Source organism: Saccostrea echinata, unplaced genomic scaffold, assembly GCF_033153115.1.
Source record: "Saccostrea echinata isolate AGI-Se365-2 ecotype Australia unplaced genomic scaffold, CSIRO_AGI_Sech_v1 ptg000033l, whole genome shotgun sequence".
NCBI lineage: Eukaryota > Metazoa > Mollusca > Bivalvia > Ostreida > Ostreidae > Saccostrea > Saccostrea echinata.
The window spans coordinates 7,620,533-7,634,958 of record NW_026889782.1 but is presented as its reverse complement, the minus strand read 5'-3'; the positions used below and the strand labels follow the sequence as shown (position 1 = coordinate 7,634,958).

At 32.0% G+C, this 14,426-nt stretch overlaps 2 long non-coding RNA genes across 2 annotated transcripts; one reads left to right on the top strand and one right to left on the bottom strand.

The window, feature by feature from the left end:
- Positions 1-2,898: 2,898 nt before the first annotated feature.
- On the bottom strand, positions 2,899-3,866 carry LOC133198619 (uncharacterized). The gene is made up of 3 exons (XR_009722519.1): positions 3,745-3,866; positions 3,458-3,563; positions 2,899-2,970 (listed from the first exon to the last, which is right to left on the bottom strand). It is a non-coding gene; the product is annotated as an uncharacterized LOC133198619 (long non-coding RNA).
- Positions 3,867-6,061: 2,195 nt separating this feature from the next.
- Positions 6,062-8,242, top strand: LOC133198618 (uncharacterized). The gene is made up of 3 exons (XR_009722518.1): positions 6,062-6,193; positions 6,545-6,601; positions 8,225-8,242. It is a non-coding gene; the product is annotated as an uncharacterized LOC133198618 (long non-coding RNA).
- The last annotated feature ends 6,184 nt before the right edge of the window (positions 8,243-14,426 follow it).

The following is a 14,426-nucleotide window of genomic DNA, read 5'->3' as shown; positions in this document are numbered from 1 at the left end:
TTTTTGAAAACTATATATATTCTATTACATTTTACAAATTATGATATACATGTATAACAAATGATATTCTATTCTACTCACATGACTGTTTATGAAATCTGTTTGAATTTCTGGAAGGAAAAGATCATCAGTATTTACACTGTGTGCAATATTAAAAATTTTTAAAACAAAATTTTATTTTTAAAAGACTTTAATATCAAATATTGATCACTCACTATTCTTGTTTGTTACAGCCTCACTAACACCACCAGCATTGAAAACATCTTCATCATCCTCATTATCATCTAGTCTGTTCATCACAACATCATCATCTTCTCTGTTCTCAGCAATAATAATTATGTCATCTTCCATCAGCATCTGCACTGACTTTAAATTCATGAACTTTGCTTCCAACACTTCTTTCATCAACTTCTTCAACACTACCCTTTTCTATAGCTTGTTACAGCCCCGTGTCTTCTAAATGCAAATTACAATTCTTTCAATAATCATATGAATAAATTAAATGAAAGTATAAAATTATGCATCTTATTTTATAAATTAATATAACATTAATTAAAGATTAAGTATTAAAGATTAAGTATAGAAAACCAATGTTATAATAAACATGTTGAAGACTTATTGAGACAAATACTACAAGTGAAATATATTGACACAGTTGACTTAAAGAGATATTGATGTTATAATTTACATAATTACTCACAAAACATTATCCTTTACAGTTTCTTCTGATTTTCCATACCTGAAATATTCAATTCATACTTTACAAATTTATTGTACATGTGGTACATGTGTGTATATATGAATTTCAGAGTTATTTTTCCCTTTGTCCACCTATAGTACTATGTATTAGAAATGGCTTAACAGTTCAACAGTAGATGCCAAAAATGTTCAAATGTTAACAGAGGGTTGACCACAAGCATTGCAAAGTGCAGACAATTAAAACAGATTACAATATTTCACCTAAAGGATTTAGGTGACCTGAAAATAGCAGTGGTGTATCTGTAATAAAGTCTACACTAAACATGAACATAATTTTCCTAAGAGGTAAACTCATGCTTCTAAAACTAAATCATATCACATGCCTACAGTTGATTAAAAAAATGTACCAAGTACAGTCACTTGACTATCAATGAAATAGGCTTCTATCTAAAGCAATCCATGCAGTTTTTATAAACTATATATCTGCCTTACGTCTTGACGAATGTCTTATAAATAGCAATTCAAATACAGCAATACAGGCCGCAATTCCCGAAGAGTTTTTGGTCTTTGCTGGAAGGAACGTGGAAACTCTTGTACACATAACTCCTGGACCAGTATTTTTTTTCTCTAGGTATTTAAACATGATGTTATGAGTGGAAGGTTGTTAAGTTCATACAAAAATTATATTTTCATACCTCACTCCTGACTTCAGAACAAAAGGCATAACATTTCTCTTTGTGGTTCAATTGCTACATGTAACTATTCACTAGGGTTGTGCATTTGTGGAATGTTAATTCAAAATGTACCCCCTCCCCCATTTTATTTATTAAAATAGATATGTAAAATCTCCAATTTGATGGGGATTAAAATTAATTACTATGGATTAAAGTTTTACAATATATAAAATAAATTCAATTTTCTAAACAAACTAGTCTTATTAGCTTTTGAAAGCTTCTGACCTAAGAACAGAATTGAGCCAAAAATCAGTAAAAAGTGTTTTTTCTCTCTTACTAAACCGTCAAAACTTTTTTGTTTTTGTATCACTTTGTATTTTGATATGACTACTTAACCATATGTGAAAATAAGAAAAATTTAAATATATGAAATATATCAAAATAACTATTTTATCCCTAAAAATTTAATTAAAATGAACGAAATTCAGATTTACAAATATTTATTTCAGTTACACTTTTAATCTTAATTTGGTAGTATCATCTGATAAACCTTATATGGTGAGATCATTTTATGCAAAAAGAAAAACATTTAATCTTTTAAAATAAATAGAGGTGGCAAAAGTAATTTTTTATGCTGGATGTCATGGAAGAAGTTGATGACCTTGACCTGACCTTGCACCTAAAATAAAACAGTCAAATGTAATCTCATTGATATCATCACTTAGTGATATCGTCATCTTAAATCTGTGAAATTTTCATTAATTTTTAAATACAATAAATATGAGAAGAATCCCTCCTTAATTAGCTGTTGAATGTTGATTATATGCAGATAACACAAGACTACATGATATATGCAAACGTTGAACAACAATATGATAATGAAATTAAACTCACAGTCACTGTGAAATGTTATCAAACTTTGAGCACCTTCCTTAAATTTAATAAGATTTTGCCTGCTTTAATATACATTAAATTTGTGATCTTATAAGCATGGCTTAAAAATAATAACAAGCAACACTATTTTGATAACATCATACAAAATCATTGGAAAATACATTTCGAACAACAAATTCTAAATTTTCAAAACTGAATTAAATGCCATGCGAAATGTATCTTAATTTGGCTACCTTCCCCTTAAATCACTATATAAAAAGAACTTTTCTTTTCCTGAAACAAAATTTACCAGGTGGTGAATGATGCAAAATAAACAAAATCATTACTTTTACACAGACACGAACTTTTATGTCAACACTTAATGCTATATTGTGCATTGAGTAAAGTATACCTTAGGAGGATCTTTTCTCAGATCAGGCTCCAGATTCACACAGTGTTGGTCAAGTGAGGTACGCATTCCACATGTAAAGTTAGAAACTCCTATACACCTATGGTGAAAGAACTTGACACATTTCTCACACCCTATCTGCAAGATTTTTTTTTAATTATAAAATTTAAAATAAGTCCAGGTTAAAATTTACAAGCAAAACATTTATGTATACATAAACGAAATACATCTCAGAACAAAAAAATCATACCCAATCCTCATTTCGTCTTGCTTCTCTATGAAGACTGCATGCCCAGCAGTACTCAAACAGTGGTTCTGCAATATAAATTATTGTCTTAGTTTTAACCTTATTTCAATATTTTTTTAAACTCCTCTTTAGATATTTTAGTGGGTGGATCCAGAAGGGAGTCAATGGGGTGCAAACCCTCCCTTTTTGGGACCAAAAAAAAAAAATTCATAAAAGATTTAAAGATTTATTACAAAAATGACCTAGAAACTGCTCCCCCATTATCATTGGGAAAATTCAGCCTGGTAAGTAATATAGCTTACGCATGTACATGCATGGACAATGAAGCAGACCCCAAATGAAAAAGTTTTTTTTTTTTAATGTTTTTTTTGTTGTTTTTCCCCTTTCTTTGGTCATATTGTTTTGTGGATTTTTTTTTTTTTTTTTTTTTTTTTTTTTTTTTTTTTTTGCTGTTCAATTTTTATTTTTTATTTTTTTGAAAGGCTGTGGACCCCCCTCCCCTTCATATTATGAAATATTTATGGATCCACACAGGAGATTCTATCATACATTTACCTGTTGCTTGCAAAAGCTGGTTCCCAATTCCTTGTCTAATTTGATACAGATTATCTGGACGACAACTAAATGTTAGAGGCAAATCAGATATGATCAGCTCAGCAAACTAAAATGCAAAATTTAACACTGAATATATGATAAAAGGGTAGTAAGTGATTTCCTATAAAAAAAATTATGGACTGCAGGGAGTTTAACATATCATTTTTTTTTCATTTAATCAAAGCATCACCAGGCAGATAGATAGGCATTAGAGAATTAAGAGTTTAGATCTAGTGAATATTTTTCACCTTTACAACATACACTCCACAGGAATTAGAATCATACTGCTTTGTATGTTTTGTTGTTTCCACTTTCCAGCCATCCTCTAAAATTTCATTCAGACCTCTTCTCACTCTACCAAGAAGGAATTCTCTAAACAAAAATATAAAAACCAACAACCATACAATCCAGTATTTAATGGAATGTAGCAATCATTAAAACTACTGTAGAGCACTAAATTTTCACGACACCTTATTTTTGCGAGATAGACATTTACTTTCTATTAGTGAGACAAACTTTTCACGAATTCTGGTTACTGATTTATATAATCTCTACCAATACTTATATATGCGAGAATGATATTTTCGCGGGCACATTGTCTAGCTACGCTAGACAATGTGCTCTCGAATAAAAAGTGATTTACAGTATTGCAATCTTAAATTATATTTACCTCCATTTATCTCCAATATCTTTCATAGTTCTCTTTAATTCACCAAGTGGATTAATGTAAACCAGTTTCTTCGTACTTGGATATAGCACCTGAATGTGGAAAGACAGATACATGTACAGATATTTATTTGGATTTTGTGAGAATTTAAATGACTTAGTATTTTCTTTAAATTGTGGGAGGGAAGGTTTGGTCAATCATCAAACATGGCATCAATATAAATGACCTTGCAATAAGCAAAACATATCTTGAAAGTAATTTAAACCAAACCCTTTTTTCTTAAACATGTATATACCTGAAAAAATATAACAAAGGTACTTATCAGATATACAAGAACTAAATGTCCAATTTGATAGAGTTAAACATGTATACAACTGACAAGTTACTCATAGATCAAGTTTAAATTGAGATTTACTAGTTTTAAAAAGTATACAAACTATAAGTGTCCAGCTTTTGTTTTCATTGACAGCAGCACGAATCATGTCGTAACTGGAGAATTTTGTCTGCATGTCCCAAATGAAATTTAAGAAAAACATCAATTGATTAGCATTACTAAGTAAATGCTTTATTTTGATCAATTATAAAGTTTCTAAATAATACTCAATGTTTTCATTAAAAGACATTTTTATTATTTTTTTTATGCATACACACACATTGTCAGAGAGAGAGAGTTACCTGTGTCATGTACCCATGAAAATTTTCTGATATTCCCTGAAATATGGGTGTTGCAACTGATGAATCAATGGCTAAAAGCTTCTTATTCTGTGACATTATTCGAAATAAGCAAAATTAAAATATGCAGACAATAATTAACAATACATCAAACAAATTCCAAATCCTAAATAAAACAAGCATTTAAAAACTATAAAAGATTATTAACATGAAACACAGCTAATTCTTACTAACGATTTACCTTCTTTGTCTCTGTTAGAAGATGTAAGTATCCATCTATTATCTAAAAAATGCAAGTTAGTGCTTACATGGCAAGTGATGTCTTGAGTAGTCAACACAGGTACATGTGGGTTCAGTGTCCGAAAATATCACTTGATATACGTTGTTGGAGTCAACACTATGCACAGCATAGGCCCTGTCTTCAATCTCCTGTATATTTTCTATGGAAATAGTTTGAATTTCAGGTGGAATTCTTTTGATGCAGTGCTCGGCAAGCATCCTAGGTTTGTTGTGTAAAAATGTTGGAACACTTGATGAGTACTTCTTGTAAAACTCAAAACTCTGAATATTGTAATTGAGATAACTGTAAAATAAAATAAAATTGTATTATTGCCACATCTAATTTCAAATACATGTATACTCTTTTCAACATCTTATCCAACCGGAGAAGTATGTATATTAATCCATATGCATATACTACAATGTGAAAACATCACTAAGGCAAAAAAGTCCAAACCAATAAATCTTTCATATTCTGCAACTATACGAGTATAATATATAGCATAAAACCACTATTAAAAAGAACGAGGGCGCTTTTGATTGGCATTCGGCAGGAATCTGGGCGCACTTGAAAAGTGAAAAATTTATTGATCTGTCACACGAAATTTTAGCATTCTTTTGATCATTTGGGTTCCTGTGAAATCCAATCTGATTAAAATCAGATCTTTGTTACGCTTCGAAATTCTGATGGTCGCTGTACAAAGATCTGAAGACATCCCATTGAGGGTCACCTCAGAATGAACTTTGGATTATCCAATGAAAACGCCGCTGGCAGATTCTTTGGATTTGCTTTACGCGAAACATTCCGAAGAAAACGAGTTCCGAAAATACGCAATGGCGGCGCCCATGACATTGTTGAAATTTTTCATCTGAGCAACATTTGCGTTGTTTATTGATCGATATGGATGCAAAGAAATATAAACAGTGGAGGAAGAGTGACCATGCGGAAGATTTTAATAGATGTGCAATATGTGTGTGTTCCCTCCGACTCTGAAAGTTTGCCGAAAGTTTGAGATGATCATGATTCCAAAAACAATGCGAGAAAACTTCAGATCAGGTGTCAGATCTACGATGGAAATGTAAGTTTAATGTTGAAATTTTTTTCGTATGAGTTACGATTACAGAGTTCACACAATTGTCTAAACAGCTTCTAAAGCTTGCATTTACATCATTTAAATCACCTCGGTTGCCTTGATGATTAAATACACGTACTTCCTATTATAATGACACAACAGTCATCCCAAAATTATATAACTTCATAACAAACAAAAAAAATGTACAAGGTTTTAATTTTTTTTTTACTTCTGTTCTTGTAATTCTTACCCCATTCTCAATCTTTAATTAATCTCATCCTAACAAATTCAAATAGAAAGTACTTTAAACTTACATATTGTTTGTTTAATTCATGTTTGTTATTATTAACGTTGTAGGTGACACATTAGCTGAGTTATCACCATGCCTGAAACAATTTCTGAAAGGATTGGAAGGTTTGTGGTGCACATACTATAAAATGTAATAATAGAGAGGTTAAGCAATTGACCGTGTGCGTCTACGTGTACGTGTAAACCTAGAAGTGTTTTTACAAGTACACGTAACTAACATCGTGTTCTGTTTAAGAATCTGTACGTGTAGCAGTACGTGTAAAACGTCATTTCAACAAGTCACTTTACAATTCATTTGTATCAAATAATTTTATGACTTTGATTAAAAAAGGTACATAGATGTACGTAATCAACTCTCAACATCACAACAAACACAGCCTGAAAAATATATATTCTATAATTAGTGTTTAAGAAGCTACACGTTCTTTCCTACGTGTACAAATGAATCCACACGTTGTGTACAACTTGTAGAATTACGCGATATGCAAAACTGATGACGTAAATCGCAGTAAATTAGGGCATTTCCCTAGCTACACGTACACGTAGACGTACACGGTCATCTGCTTAACCTCTCTAATATTTCACATACACATACTTATCATTTGTAAAATCTAACATGAGGCCCATGGGCCACATCGCTCACCTGAGTAACTTTAGCCATGCTGTTCTTTACCAGATTTCCCCCTTGTAATACTTATTGTGGCCCCGCCTTACCCCCAGGGGTCATGATTTTAACAATTTAAAATTTACACTATCCCAGGATGCTTCCACATAAGTTTCAGTTTTTCTGGCCCAGTGGTTCTTGAGAAGAAGATTTTTAAAGATTTTCCCTATATATTTCAATGTAAAACTTGGATTCCCTATTGTGGCCCCGCCCTACCCCTGTGGGTCATGATTTTAACAATTTAAAATCTACACTTTCCCAGGATGCTTCCACATAAGTTTCAGTTTTTCTGGCCCAGTGGTCCTTGAAGAAGATTTTTTAATGACCCCATCCAATTTTTGTCTTTTCTTGATTATCTCCCCTTGTAAGGGGAATTGGCCCTTTATTTTAACAATTTAAACTCCCCTTCACCCAAGGATACTTTGTACCAAGTTTGGTTAAAATTGGCCCAGTGGTTCTTGAGAAGAAGTTGAAAATATGAAAAGTATACAGTCGGACGGACGGAGGACGGACAATGGGTGATCAGAAAAGCTCACTTGAGCTTTCAGCTCAGGTGAGCTAAAAATTGATATATCAATTAGGCCATTCTAACCAAAAGAATCAATTTCAGAACTCCTGATTTTGTTTTTTTCCTGTTCTGTGGAGTTAAAACAAACACACACACACTTAAAAATGGCCTTACTTTTATCTGACTCATTTACAAGATATTAAGTAAATTTGTATTCTCTTAGCCCCCACAATGACTATGTTACCACTATTCTGTCATGATAGTTTTATGATGTCCTTGTAAATTATAAGTCAGGAAATGACCCAAGAAAATAAGAGCAGCAAAATGATATATTCTACTTTTGTCTTTTCTCCTTTCATTATTTTCACATCCTTGAGGCACATTTAAGTATTTAAAACATGGATCCTGGTGGGGCATTTGTATCACACCCACACTTTTTATTTAAGTATCATGCTAACTGAGTGTAAGGTTATGTTACTAAATTAACCTGCAAATTTAAATACATTGTACATGCTGAATGTTCCTTGAAATAATGTAGAATGGATATATTTTTTAGGTGACTGACACTGTGCATTATTTTTGTGGAGAAAAGTCTGCCATGTTAACCTCTGCTCTCCAACATACTGTATACATTGCCATTGTGTGGGAAATGAAAATGCAGTATCCTCTATTTCCTGTATCAGTGGTATACATCTGGTTCAAGAAGAAAGTAGAAAAGCTGAGTCAGAAAAGACAGCATTCCTTCCAATGAAAAAGAAGGAACATAAAGATATAATGATCTTTACTTTGCAGCAGTAAAAAATATGTATGCCCTCATTGTCCTGAAATTTTGAATGTATTTTCATTAGCTGTCTCTGATTTACATGAAAAAAAAATCATCACACCGGTGTCAGCAGCCATTATAGTCCTGAATTTTATAATATTAAATAAGTAATGATAAACATAATTCATAGAACTTTTAATTACAATTATATATTTCAAAAAAAAAATGCGAATTGTATACTTTCTTTTATTGCATACTTGTCTCTCCAGTTCCCATTGGACATGTGTGATGATTGTAGAATGTATTCTAAACAATGAATGTTCATTGATGCAAGTCCGTTTTAGTACAAATTGGAGTTTCATGAAAATAAACAACTTTAACTTTTTACTACTGTCTAACTTTTTACTACTATCTATAGATACACTTTGATTGGTATGAAAATAGTTCTCTTGACAGTCCACCAAGCTTAAAATGGGGGAAAAACATGCACAATACAAGTATAACAACTTTCTTGTTCATTGTCCTCCTGGGTATGTGAGAACACAGGAATAATGTCTGAGTCCAGAAACGGTTTTGAACATTAATGGGTTTTGTTTGAAAAACCAGAGCCTGGCAGGGTCTGTCATCATATTCGCTGCTCCCTGCAACAATGAAAAACAAGTAAATGACAGGGGTTGAAATGGATGCTACAAATATTATTTTCAACAACGGCAACAACTATTTTTATTTGTAATCAGAAATAAGTATAACAATGTTAAGTGTCTTTTATGCCATGTATGTTTACCTATAAAAATAAATAGAAACAGAGGTGAATAATATAAGCTGTAGGAAGGGATAATTTCTTGGGATTATTTTAGAAAGTAACACATGGAAAGGATTTGTTTGATGGAGCAGTGTTGCAGGAAATCTTAAAGAATTTTGAACAAAGTAGGTAAATTTTAATTAGAAAGCTCTGACATGTTGTGTATGGTAAACAATGAAAGTTCAAAAAATGTTTTGGTGTGCCGGGGGGGGGGGGGTAGAATTTTAGGGAGGGGGTCTACAATTTTTATTGACTGACAGGCCCTATGGAACAGTGGTGCAAAAAAAAGATTATGGTGGTAATGTATACACACCAGACAAAGAATGAATACATGTGAGAAGAACTATAAAAACAAGATTGAACTACAAATCAAGTATCATAATTAATGAAATTGAATCAGAAACATAACATTTTTCTTTTTAATGCTACATTTATTGTGTGTAAGATACCTTGTTTTTTATGAAAGTGCTAGTCTAAATGCAACTTGTAACTTGTGTCAACAGTCACTTTATTTTTAAAATGCAATACATGTTCTTTACACTTATGACTGCCTTTGACATCGGACAATCCCTAAAATTCAGGTAAAGCCCGTGGATCAATATATGTTATTTAAAAAAATTCGTGTAAGATTTTCTAGATTGACCTTTATCATTACCTCGGTAAAATATTTTGTTGACCTGTCACCTGTATGGTGCTCCGTCTTGAGTGTCACAACGGGACAACACGCCATAGACTTGCAACAGCTGAGAGAGTGACATCCCATAACCAATCGGAAGCAGAATTCTGCATTTCCGCTTGTACATGAAACATAATTAACTCGCTATTCATTTCATACAAAGAACCGATCTGCACTTCACTCACTTCGTTCTTATTTCGCCATGTTTACGCTATGACCATACCCCTTATATATCCCGATCATTGATTGGCGGAAGAGATAAATTTTCATTGGCTAGTATAAGGTCGTGAACTTTATACAAAGTTCATTCATAGGTGACCCTCAATGGGATGTCTTCAGATCTTTGTACAGCGACCATCAGAATTTCGGAGCGTAACAAAGATCTGATTTTAATCAGATTGTGTGAAATCGGAAAGGGAAATATTTTCCCGAAATTGTATTTTGATTTGCTAAAAAATAATCTGAAAATAAGCTAGATGATTCATTTGGTACAAAATGTCACATTTTTAAACACGTTTTTCTAAAAATTTGCTATCTCTGGGTCATCTCTCCATGATTTTCAAATGTTATTTGTATGCATTCTAATTCAAAGAAACAAAAAATCATTTATAAAAAATGGAGAGAAGACCCAGAGACCATAAAAAATGAACTTTTTCCCCAAAGAATTCCAATGTGTAAATGCGGTGCTTCATTGTCGTTTTAAAAGCCAAGTTGAATGTGTAGCGATGATAGCTCAGTAATATGCGTTACCCGTCCAGTGCAATGGAGACGAAAATTTTTGGTTCGATCCTCACATGGAGCGTTAATATTTTTTTAATGCAAGCAATCAATTCTTTTGTCAGTTTAATTTTTTTATACCGATTTATTTTAAAATGGATAAATTCTGGTTCTATTGCACCGAGAGCGAAAGCAATTCTTCCAACCTACTAATACTTTAATATACACATGTACTTGTAATTGCATTTAACTATACCCTTATTATCTTGTAGGTGTTTATTATTTATATGAAGCATTACTATGTTAAAGTTTGATTATTAAAAAACCTAAATATTACAATTTGACATGTTATTTCAAACAAAATATAACATTTTCCTATGTGCGTAGCTATGTAAAGCCTGTCCAGCTGTGGTCAGCCGACCAAATCGTGGACATTTAAACTATAAATGTTTCGTAAACATGATTCCTGCAGATCACACGCCAAACACGCCCATCTTCTTTTGGTTTTTTTTTTTTGGGGGGGGGGTGTGTGATTCAATTTTCTTTTTTTTGTTTTGTTTTGTTTTGGTTGATTTTTTTTTGGGGTGGGGGTGGGGGTTGAAAGTTGGAATGAAAAAAAAACATAAGAATTAAATACCTCCTGTAACTGTCAGGTAAGAAACTGAGGACCAATGTTGCAATCATGGTGCAAAGACTACCTTCACTGTACTGTGACAGGTAGCCTCTTTTGAATTCCTGATGCTTCATTTCTAATCCATTTGTTGTTGTAATTCTAATGTTGTAATTATTTTCTCTGAAAGCTTTAACCCATCTCTGAAAAGAACAAAAAATCAGCATTAAATTTGAAGAAAAGAAAGGCATTTAAAGCAAGTAAAAGACAACTAAAACAAAGCTTGTTGCCAAGCAACAAGTAAGTCCTTCAACAGAGGATGAATGTAGAAAAAATATTGTTTTAAGAATCATTCTTAAAAAATCATTTTCAAACATTGTGAACTTTTTTATAATAAGAAGAGTCATATAGTACTAATGTAAAAGTGGGATGCATCATCTTTGAAATAATCTTGTTCCACATGTTCCTTGAAATCATATTAATATACTATAAAAAAGGGAAGGATAATAGGAAACAGAGCAAAAACAACAAGTTCTGAGGGAATTCATAAGACTTTGCAACAACATTTTTTTTCAATGAAAAATATCTTGCTTTTATCTTAGTTGGTTTTAACATTCATTATGATCAGTTTCTTCATAGAGATGTTACCTTGAAATCAATATGTTTCTACTGTTTTTCCTTAAATCTTACATGTGAAACTGATATCCACTGTTTTTCAAACCACCTCTGCAGTTGTTGATTATTCTGCCAGTGAGGACTTTCTTTTAGCCTGTCTAGAGCTACTTTGTAGTCTGTTTCTGAATCGGCAATAGCTAATCCTCTCATTCTGTAAATATATTAACAAAAAAAAAAAATAATAATAATAATAATAATAACAATACACATTTGCCAATAATTCTATCATGTATCATTCTCTTTAGATTTTTGCATTACAATATCTATGAAAATAATGATAACTTGTTTCTTTTGATTAAATAAATATATGCTTAAGAAAATAAACTCAAATAAATATGACAATCAGCATAATAATTCAATATTATCATCACATGTGTACAAGTACTTACAGTTCAATAACATCCTGATTTGAACCAACACCGTGTTTTATCTGCTTCAACCACCGTGTCCATGATTGTTCACGATGAAAAGAACAGAGATATACAGTACATTCTGTTAAAAAAAAACATTTCATTAATTCAACAGAATATTAGAGGATTTCAATGGCTAAAATATTTGGTTTACCATGTGATAAATATACTTGGAATAATAAGAGTACATATTTTATACATTCAAATACTTCCTCAACTGCATGGATTTCCCTTTCATCATAATCTGTCATGAAATACTTTGGAGTCCATCCTGGATTCCATTCCTTAATTTTGTTTAAGCCCTCCTCAATTGACCTTTTAGTTTCCATTGAAACAACAAAAGAACCACATATGGAATGCCCAACATTAGTTCGCACACAAATGAAAAAGAAAGGGAGGGCATACTTTGAGGTCTTATATGTGGCATCCATGATGCAAATGTCTCTCCAATACAAGCTTAAAAGACAGGCGGTCTGGTGAACAAACAGGAAGTCCTCTGATGGAATGTTACCATTGGTAGCGGCATCATACCTGTGTGTTTGAAAAATACAATACATACTATGGAAACTTATTTATTATTTTGTCAGTGATACTTTTGAAAAACTTACACGTCCTAAGAAAGAAGTTGTCCCCAGGATAACTTTCCTGCCATTTCTCCACCAAAGACTCAAGGTTCTGCTGGTCATCTTTGGAAAACCTAGAAGCAATAATTATCTAACATCAGAATCTGGGATTCAGTTGATTACATACTATTTACAATAGCACCAGTGAAACTCTAAACCATATGATAAAAAAATATATTCTTGCTTAAGCTGAGCTTTGATGGAAGATAAATATTTCTAAGACTGTTATGTTTTAACAAATTTACTTTAGATAAGAAATACAACGTGTACAAAAGAGGAACATTTATAATTCAATACCTCAAGCTGTTAATGACAATATCCATGTGGTTTTTAATGTCCTTGTCCAGTGGAAAAAATCTTCTGTTTGTTCTTGGGATATCCTGATCTGGACATAAGTCATTTTTCAAAGAGATTAGTAAGTGCCACTTCATTTCAGAAACATTTCTCACCCCATCAGCAATAAGTTCTTTAATGCAGGTTACTAATCTCGGATCAATACGCTGAGTGAATCCTGCAAACTACAAGGGACACATTTTGTATTATTTGAAATAATTAAAAAAGAAATTTGGAAACTTTATTTTGAAAATGAAATATTATAATATACAAAGTAACTATAATTCTGGTTACTGATCATCAACACTTACCTCTCCAGTAAGATGGTTTTTGTGGTCATTGACACTTGGATATGACACCAAATAAACAAGTGATTTTTGAATTGGGTCTCTGTTGGCAAAAGCTTGTTTGAGATTTCTAGATATCTTCCTTTTCATCAACTTATTGTTGTATGAATCTACCTAAAAAAGACCAAAAAAATTATTTAGAGACCCCAAGCAGTACAACCCAATTTATGTACATATGAAAAAAATGATAAATGTACCTTGAAATCAGGGAATTTCATGATGGCTCTAATTCTTATTGTTGCTGGACAAGCTTGCTTTTTAGACACGTGGATTTTCTTACGTGCTCTTCCTTCATTAGAGTAATCATGGTCTCCAGGCCTCTATCAATGACAATAAAAACACTTACGATATTATAAGTTTGTGAATTAGATTTGGTTGTTCAGTACGTACCTAACATGTGATGGAGGTTATCTTCTCTCTCTTAATTGGTTATACTTACCTTATAATTGTGAATGATTAGTTCTTAGATCATACTGTCAGTAAATTACTTTTAACATCCAAACATTTTAGCAAGACTTTCTATATGTGAATTTTTTTTCTCTCATGTATATTATTTTTTATGATGGATTACATATAACACTAATCAAAATTCATGCAAATTTGGTTTTGCTTATAAAGTGAAATAAAGGTGGACATCGTGAAAATCTATGATCTTCATGTAGTACACATGTACTTCGTGAACTTCTAGAAAGGTCATGACCAATAATACACGATTGCTAAAGATCTCTCAATCACAAGTTATTTATACTTATAAAACATATTTCAGTTATTTTTACTGTACTCTATCAAGTTTAGTAATAAA